The sequence below is a fragment of the Chrysoperla carnea genome, assembly GCF_905475395.1.
Source record: "Chrysoperla carnea chromosome X unlocalized genomic scaffold, inChrCarn1.1 SUPER_X_unloc_91, whole genome shotgun sequence".
Taxonomy (NCBI): Eukaryota; Metazoa; Arthropoda; class Insecta; order Neuroptera; family Chrysopidae; genus Chrysoperla; species Chrysoperla carnea.
The window spans coordinates 12501-22500 of NW_025408224.1; the positions used below are offsets into that span (position 1 = coordinate 12501).

The 10000-nt window shown below is 27.6% G+C and overlaps 3 non-coding genes across 3 annotated transcripts in view; all 3 read left to right on the top strand.

The window, feature by feature from the left end:
- The first annotated feature begins 4571 nt into the window (after nucleotides 1–4571).
- On the top strand, nucleotides 4572–6727 carry LOC123304774. Its single transcript, XR_006536760.1, has one exon. It is a non-coding gene; the product is annotated as a small subunit ribosomal RNA (ribosomal RNA).
- Nucleotides 6728–7678: 951 nt separating this feature from the next.
- LOC123304773 lies at nucleotides 7679–7833 on the top strand. Its single transcript, XR_006536759.1, has one exon. It is a non-coding gene; the product is annotated as a 5.8S ribosomal RNA (ribosomal RNA).
- Nucleotides 7834–8468: 635 nt separating this feature from the next.
- Nucleotides 8469–10000, top strand: part of LOC123304772 — a 4577-nt gene continuing 3045 nt past the window's right edge. The window contains exon 1 of the ribosomal RNA XR_006536758.1: nucleotides 8469–10000. This exon is cut by the window's right edge and continues 3045 nt beyond it. This is a non-coding gene — a ribosomal RNA (large subunit ribosomal RNA).

A 10000-nucleotide genomic window follows, 5' to 3' on the forward strand; every position in this document is an offset into this window, starting at 1 on the left:
TGATTATTATTATAATTTACAATTAATATTATTAAATCTATTAATAATAAAATGGTTGCTTATTTATAAATAAAGTTATTAGTTATAATAATATTTTTAGTCGATTATGGTAAGAAATGGTATTGATAATAAATGCTCTTTAATTTATTATGTTAGAAAATTTTTGTTTTTAAATGTAATAAATTAAAGAGCTTTTTTTATGAATAAACACTTTTTGTTTCCATCTTATCAATATTGATTATAATCGCTAACAATTATTATAATGATTTTAATTGTTTTTACTTATAATCGCTACCATTGATTATACTAAAAAATGCAATCGCAATTGACAAAAATTGTTAATAATTATAATTATAATATGTTTAGTAGGCAACCTTTAAAGCAATTTATGCATAACAGGTTGCTAGCCAAATATAAACTTAATGAAGTATTATGATGGACACTTACATTCGGAATTCATATATTTAAAGAAATAATTTTGATTATTCAGATTCTATTAATATTAGCTATTGTAAATAATATTAATCAAATGAAAAGTTTTTAAATTGTTAGGATGTATTTAGCAAGTTATGCTTTCCATACATAAAATAAAAATATATTATGTATAAATAATATTAGTGCTTGTAAAAGGATTAAGATTAATAAAACTAGATATATACTCTTAATACAATAAAAAGTAATAATTTAAAAGAATGTAAAAATATTTATTTAGCTGATAAATTTAAAATGGATAATAAATTTTAAATTTTTATTAACTCTTATTTATTATATAATATTTATTTGTAATCCTTATGCAAAATAATATATGACTTGAACAACGTACATGGGGGCGTGTATACAATTAATAAATTTAGGTAGAGAAATATATTTTGAATCAATAATTTATAAGTTCACAACAGAATAGTCAGATTTTTATTGTCTATTAAATATTTTTTAGCGAATAACTATTATGTATTACTAGAATATAATAATAATTTTTTTTTTTTTTTTTTTTTTTATGTTACTTGAATGGTGTATACGTTTACACGGTGAATGTAAAAACAATTAATCAATTTATATAGAAAAATATATTATGAATTAATTATAAATAAGTTCCAATAAAATAGCCTGATTCCCATTGTGTATTGAAATTTTTTTTTAACCAATTAACTATTAATGTGAATTTGTACAATAAAAATTTTGTATTAATTCTGTAAATTATTATATATATTTGCATTATACAGTATTTAGAAGCATTTAAATGGATAAAAATTTTTTAGAAAATCTACATATGTATCACATGTATTATACCGGTACCCTGTCGCAATATAACATGTACGATTTGTATATAAAATAAAATGAAATTTTTTCCCTAAAATTTTTTAATGAATCCCGAAAAATTCTATATATTTTACCTTTATATAGTATTTAGGACTATTTAAAAGGATAAAAATTTTTTCGAAAATCTACATATGTATCACATGTATTATACCGGTACCCTGTCGCAATATAACATGTACGATTTGTATATAAAATAAAATGAAATTTTTTCCCTAAAATTTTTTAATGAATCCCGAAAAATTCTATATATTTTACCTTTATATAGTATTTAGGACTATTTAAAAGGATAAAATTTTTTTCGAAAATCTACATATGTATCACATGTATTATACCGGTACCCTGTCGCAATATAACATGTACGATTTGTATATAAAATAAAATGAAATTTTTTCCCTAAAATTTTTTAATGAATCCCGAAAAATTCTATATATTTCACCTTTATATAGTATTTAGGACTATTTAAAAGGATAAAATTTTTTTCGAAAATCTACATATGTATCACATGTATTATACCGGTACCCTGTCGCAATATAACATGTACGATTTGTATATAAAATAAAATGAAATTTTTTCCCTAAAATTTTTTAATGAATCCCGAAAAATTCTATATATTTTACCTTTATATAGTATTTAGGACCATTTAAAAGGATAAAATTTTTTTCGAAAATCTACATATGTATCACATGTATTATACCGGTACCCTGTCGCAATATAACATGTACGATTTGTATATAAAAAAAAAATATACATTTTTTTCTAAAAATTTGCATTAATTCCAAAAATTTTTTAATAATTTATTATAATTATTAATGTTTATTGAATAATTTATTATAATGCATAAATTTCATTTAATAAAATATGATAAAAGCAAAAAAAAATTTTTTTGGTCCCAAAATAAAAATTTTTAGCTGAAAAAAATTTTTTTTTAAAAATTTTTTTCTTTAAATTTTGATTATTCTGTAAAGTTTATGATGTTTAAAGCCATTTTAAACATTATCATATTTTGAGTTTGAAGCACCGGGTGTAATGTCTTTAATATATATGATGGATAGTGCGTGTAAGTTAATGAGATGAATGTATATCTATGTATAACAGTGTATTAGTGGTATTACGTTCAGCAGTCTCACACATATGATATAGTATGGTATAGTATAAGTTGTTTATTTTTCATACTGTCCGTGTATCATTCAACAAAGGTGGTGTAGAGTTGTATATGGCTTGGTATGACGTTGTTGCAATTCTATGGACACTATGATATTACGGATGCACAGATAGAGGAATAACACTTATCGTATATGTATCATTTATGTATGTTGACTGTGTAATGAATACTAAATATAATAAAATAATACACTTTTTAATAGAATAACATTTGTTTCATGTTTTAGTATGATATTAAATGGTATAGAATAGGTTGTTTATTTTTCATACTGTCCGTGTATCATTCAACAAAGGTGGTGTAGAGTTGTATATGGCTTGGTATGACGTCGTTGCAATTCTATGGACACTATGATATTACGGAATAACAGAAAGAGGAATAAAACTTATTGTATATGTATCATTTATAACGTACTTTTATGTTGACAAGAATGAATGTATATCTATATGAAATAGTGTATTTTGTGGTATTATGTTCAACAGTCTTACATATATGATATAGTATGATATAGTATAATTTGTTTATTTTTCATACTCTAAGTGTATCATTCAACAAAGGTGGTGTAGAGTTGTATATGGCTTGGTATGACGTCGTTGCAATTCTATGGACACCATGATATCACGAAAAAACAGAAAGAAAAATAACAATTATCGTATATGTATCATCTATATTATTATTGTATTTTGACTATGTAATGAATGCCAAATTTAAAAATATACACTTTCTTAATAGAATAACATTTATTTTAGTATAATATAAAATTATATTGAATATGTTGTTTAATTTTCATACTGTTCGTGTATCATTCAACAAAGGTGGTGTAGGTATGTATATGGCTTGGTATGACGCTTTTGCATGTCTATGGACACCATGATATTACGAAAAAACAGAAAGAAGAATAACACTTTTCAAATATGTATCATTTATATATTTTATTAACATGAACGCAAAATATACAAAATTATATATATATATATACTCAAAATATTCTGGATGGTAATCAGTTTGGTTTATTTTGATATTTAATATTGTATTTTGGTTTTTTTGCTAGTAATGTTTCGAATATGTATATGCTGTTATTATTTTTTAGGTGTACATTGTATTAAATTGTTATCAATTATTTAATGTATGTATATAAAATAATAGCAAAAACATTTTCAATTATTATATAAAAAATTTTTTTTTTACACATGCATATTTATTAATATATGAAATTTTATCTCAGTTTTAATAAATATGTATTGAAATGAATAATAATACAATCTTATATATATTGATAATAGTCTGGATGGTAATCAGTTTGGATTATTTTGATATTAAATATTGTATTATTATTTTTGTAAAAAAATTAATGAGAATTTTGTAAAAAAACCTCTATATGTATATCTTTTTATATCAATATTTAAAAAAAATTTTTTTTTTATTAAATTATTGATTATAAATAGAATAACATATAAATTTTTTTGTCAAAGCAAGTTCATGGGTTATAAGTTTTAAACTTTACACTCCCATATGAGCACACAATATTTATATAAAAATTATTTTTATAAATAATATTACATTGACTCACCTCATACCAAGCGAGAATATTAAGTGTTATTATAACGTTTTTTATTTAAAATTAACTTTTTAAATAAAATTAAAAAATAAATGACGCTTTCAATCTAGCGACGAGTATGAGAAAATGTTTGAAATATTTTAAGACCCATTTGGTGATGGTCTGACAAAAATCATAATTATTATTTTTTTTTTTTATTCAATAATATTTATTATGAATAACATGTTATATATTTCTTTTTGTAAAAGCAAAAAAATTATATAAATGACATAATAAAATATATATTTGAAAAAAAAAAAAATTAATAATAATATATATATCTCATATGTTTTTTCTATTAATTTTAAAACAATAGAGATATAAAAAAAAAAAAATTTATATCAGTAATGGGTGAGACCATCTGATATTTAAAATGAAATTGTAATAATATTATTATATATTAATAATTATTGTATGAAAATTTTTTTTCTTATAATAAGAAAACAAAAATATCATGTATATTATTATATATTTAATATTATAAATACAAATAGTTCCCTGGTTGATCCTGCCAGTAGTCATATGCTTGTCTCAAAGATTAAGCCATGCATGTCTCAGTACAAGCCAAATTAAGGTGAAACCGCGAAAGGCTCATTATATCAGTTATGGTTCCTTAGATCGTACCCACATTTACTTGGATAACTGTGGTAATTCTAGAGCTAATACATGCAAACAGAGTTCCGACCAGAGATGGAAGGAATGCTTTTATTAGATCAAAACCAATCGGTGTAAATTTTAATTTGCATCGTTTAATTTGGTGACTCTGAATAACTTTAAGCTGATCGCACGGTCTCGTACCGGCGACGCATCTTTCAAATGTCTGCCTTATCAACTGTCGATGGTAGGTTCTGCGCCTACCATGGTTGTAACGGGTAACGGGGAATCAGGGTTCGATTCCGGAGAGGGAGCCTGAGAAACGGCTACCACATCCAAGGAAGGCAGCAGGCGCGCAAATTACCCACTCCCGGCACGGGGAGGTAGTGACGAAAAATAACGATACGGGACTCATCCGAGGCCCCGTAATCGGAATGAGTACACTTTAAATCCTTTAACGAGGATCCATTGGAGGGCAAGTCTGGTGCCAGCAGCCGCGGTAATTCCAGCTCCAATAGCGTATATTAAAGTTGTTGCGGTTAAAAAGCTCGTAGTCGAATCTGTGTCCTACACTGTTGGTTCAATGCTCGCATTGTTTAACTAGCATGTTATGTGGGACGTCCTACCGGTGGGTGGTACAGATTATGTATAAAGTATATTTTAGTGTTATTATTTATTTAATGCATTATATATATTTTTATTATGTAATTTGTCGTAAGTGTTTAACCGTTAAGAGCGGTGGCAGCCCCCAATTGCAATCCCGTCGCGGTGCTCTTAATTGAGTGTCGAGGTGGGCCGGTACGTTTACTTTGAACAAATTAGAGTGCTTAAGGCAGGCTCAAATTTTGCCTGAATATTGTGTGCATGGAATAATGGAATAGGACCTCGGTTCTATTTTGTTGGTTTTCGGAACTCCGAGGTAATGATTAATACGGACAGATGGGGGCATTCGTATTGCGACGTTAGAGGTGAAATTCTTGGATCGTCGCAAGACGGACAGAAGCGAAAGCATTTGCCAAAAATGTTTTGATTGATCAAGAACGAAAGTTAGAGGTTCGAAGGCGATCAGATACCGCCCTAGTTCTAACCATAAACGATGCCAGCTAGCGATCCGCCGAAGTTCCTCCGATGACTCGGCGGGCAGCTTCCGGGAAACCAAAGCTTTTGGGTTCCGGGGGAAGTATGGTTGCAAAGCTGAAACTTAAAGGAATTGACGGAAGGGCACCACCAGGAGTGGAGCCTGCGGCTTAATTTGACTCAACACGGGAAACCTCACCAGGCCCGGACACCGGAAGGATTGACAGATTGAGAGCTCTTTCTTGATTCGGTGGGTGGTGGTGCATGGCCGTTCTTAGTTGGTGGAGCGATTTGTCTGGTTAATTCCGATAACGAACGAGACTCTAGCCTGCTAAATAGACGTACTTTACCGGCATCTCAAGGCCCATCGGCTGTTTGTTTCCCATTTCATTCATTTTCATGTGTGTTATGTATTGTATTTATATATGCATGTATTTTTGAGATTTAACGATCAAGATTATATTTTGTATATATTGTGCTTTATGTTGCATATGTTATGGTGTATGGGTACGCAGTTTTTTGATGTGGTTTTTACTGCCGGCGTACAAATAATTCTTCTTAGAGGGACAGGCGGCATTCTAGCCGCACGAGATTGAGCAATAACAGGTCTGTGATGCCCTTAGATGTTCTGGGCCGCACGCGCGCTACACTGAAGGAATCAGCGTGTCCTCCCAGGCCGAAAGGTCCGGGTAACCCGCTGAACCTCCTTCGTGCTAGGGATTGGGGCTTGCAATTGTTCCCCATGAACGAGGAATTCCCAGTAAGCGCGAGTCATAAGCTCGCGTTGATTACGTCCCTGCCCTTTGTACACACCGCCCGTCGCTACTACCGATTGAATGATTTAGTGAGGTCTTCGGACTGGTACGCGGCAATATTTCTGATATTGCCGATGTTGCTGGGAAGATGACCAAACTTGATCATTTAGAGGAAGTAAAAGTCGTAACAAGGTTTCCGTAGGTGAACCTGCGGAAGGATCATTAACGATATATATAAAATATATTTATTTATATTTTTTGTATTGTTTTTAAATATTCCAAAAAATAAAAATATTATTGATAAGAAATATTTTTTTTAACAAAATAACATATTAATATGTAATTTTCTCAAAATATATAATAGTAATTATGTGTTAAAAGAGATTTATTTTGGTTATGATATCATATTAAAGTAATACGCCAAACTTTTTTTATACACATAATATATCTATACATATAATATAGAGAATATTATATAAATATTAATAATATATTTGTTACATATAAAATATTTTTATATTCAATATTATTATTATTATTAAACAATAATTATTAATAAAATCTATAAATAATTTCTCTTATAAAAAAGTGAAATTAAAAATAGAATATATTGAAATTATTTGTTTATATGTATATAATCTCTATTAAGAAAAATAAAATAAGATTATAATTGATATAATCTATATTTTTATTTTTCTATGTTATATAATAAAAATAAAGAAAACACAAGATAAAATTTTTTTAAAGAATAAAATTTATTTCAAATTTAAATTTCTTTATGTTTTGTCTTGATATTTCTTTTTTTTTATTAAAAGTTATTATGTTAAAAAACAAACCCATTTGTTTTGTACCATATTAATATTATATATATTTTTATGTAGAAAATAATTTATAAAAAAAAAATAAATACATTTCTATAAAATATACCAAATATTAATTATTATATCTAGCTAGCACTAACAAAAATATCAAAAATGTTATGTATATATTTATTAATACCATAATATCTTTAATTTATATATATATATTTAAAATAAAATATATAATTTATATTCTAGAAAAATTTTTTTATTTTAAAAGAATTTATAAAGATATATAAATTAATAATTTTATTTTTTATATTAAAAATAAAGATTATTATTAATAATAATACTTACATTTAAAATTTAAAAAGATTACCCTGGACGGTGGATCACTTGGCTCGTGGGTCGATGAAGAACGCAGCTAATTGCGCGTCAACTTGTGAACTGCAGGACACATGAACATTGACATTTCGAACGCACATTGCGGTCCTTGGATACTGTTCCCGGACCACATCTGGCTGAGGGTCGTATACATTATATTAATATAATAAAAGATTATTTTACATAAAATTTTTTTTATGAAAAAGAAATTTATCAATAATTAAAAAAGAAAATTTATTTTTTCATATTTAATTAAATTGATAAATAAAATTTTTATAAAAGAAATGTAAAATTATTTATATATGAATGTTTTACGCCAAATATAAGAAAAAAATAAATATAAAATGTTTTTAATAGCATTTAAAATTTATATATTTTTTATTATTTGTCGACATTTTTAAATTAATATATCAATATTATTTTTTATCATTTATATATAATATTATAAAACTTTATGTTAATAATAATATTAATAATAAATGATATTAATAATATATTTTTAAAATATTAAATAAAGAAGAATAAACAAAAATATTATATATTAATATTTTGTTATGGAATATTTTATTTGTAATAAAATTTTCAATATACTCGAAAAAAATTAATATATATAATTATTTATTTTTTATTTTCTTCTCTTTAGATAAATATAAAAATAATATTATATAATAATATTAAAAAAATTTGAGTATGAATAATTAAGAAAATTGTTTACTTATAAAATATAACAAAAACATAATATATAAAAAAAATTTTTGTTTTAATACTTCTAAAAACTTTTACGACCTCAGAGTAGGTGAGATTACCCGCTGAATTTAAGCATATTATTAAGCGGAGGAAAAGAAACTAACTAGGATTCCCTTAGTAGCGGCGAGCGAACAGGGATAAGCCCAGCACTGAACCCCGTGGCTGATAAACAGACACTTGGGGAATGTAGTGTTTAGGAAGATTCAATATAAACCTATTGTTATATAATACATCCAAGTCCATCTTGAATGGGGCCATATACCCATAGAGGGTGCCAGGCCCGTAGTGATTATTATTGATGATAGGTGAATCTTTCCTTAGAGTCGGGTTGCTTGAGAGTGCAGCTCTAAGTGGGTGGTAAACTCCATCTAAGGCTAAATATTACCACGAGACCGATAGCGAACAAGTACCGTGAGGGAAAGTTGAAAAGAACTTTGAAGAGAGAGTTAAAGAGTACGTAAAACCGTTCAGGGGTAAACCTGAGAAACCCGAAAGGTCGAAAGATGAGATTCATTTACTTTTTATCGTTAATCAACCAATTTGTACTAGCATGTGACAAAAATTTTTATTAGGAATTTATTTTTAGTAAAAATATATGCACTGCTGTATATTGTTAATTGTATGATAACGAGGTATGCACTTCTCATCTTGTAGGACGTTGCGACCCATTAAATATTAATCTATAGGCATTGGTGCGTTGATTAATGTACAATATTATTTTTTGATAATATTTTGTGTATGTTAAACGCCTATGTTTCTTGATTAATTGTTTGATGGTATTAATTATAAATTGATATTGAGTCGCGTTATTAACGCGTTCAGATCCACCACGAGTATAAATAGGTTTTTTTATTAAAACATATTATATATACGGATTTTATGCCGTTATATGATACTATTTAACTGTCAGTAGGTGTATGATAATGAACTGGCTCATTTTTTTTTATTAAAAATTTATCTGTCAGCGACGATATAGCTTTGGGTACTTTCAGGACCCGTCTTGAAACACGGACCAAGGAGTCTAGCATGTACGCAAGTCATTGGGAATAAAATATTTTTTCATCGAAATATTTATAAATTTTATGAAACCCAAAGGCACAATGAAAGTAAATATTATTTATATTTTTTTATAAATGATAAAAGGAGGATATATTTATATTATGTATTAAATATCGCACTCCTAGGGCGTCTTATATTATTATAATTTAGTTTTCGGATTATATTATAATAGAGGCGCACCTAGAGCGTACACGCTGGGACCCGAAAGATGGTGAACTATGCCTGGTCAGGATGAAGTCAGGGGAAACCCTGATGGAGGTCCGTAGCGATTCTGACGTGCAAATCGATCGTCGGAACTGGGTATAGGGGCGAAAGACTAATCGAACCATCTAGTAGCTGGTTCCCTCCGAAGTTTCCCTCAGGATAGCTGGCGTTCATTATATAAGAGTCTCATCCGGTAAAGCGAATGATTAGAGGCCTTGGGGCCGAAACGACCTCAACCTATTCTCAAACTTTAAATGGGTGAGATCTCTAGCTTGCTTAAAAACATTATTTATAATGTGAAGCT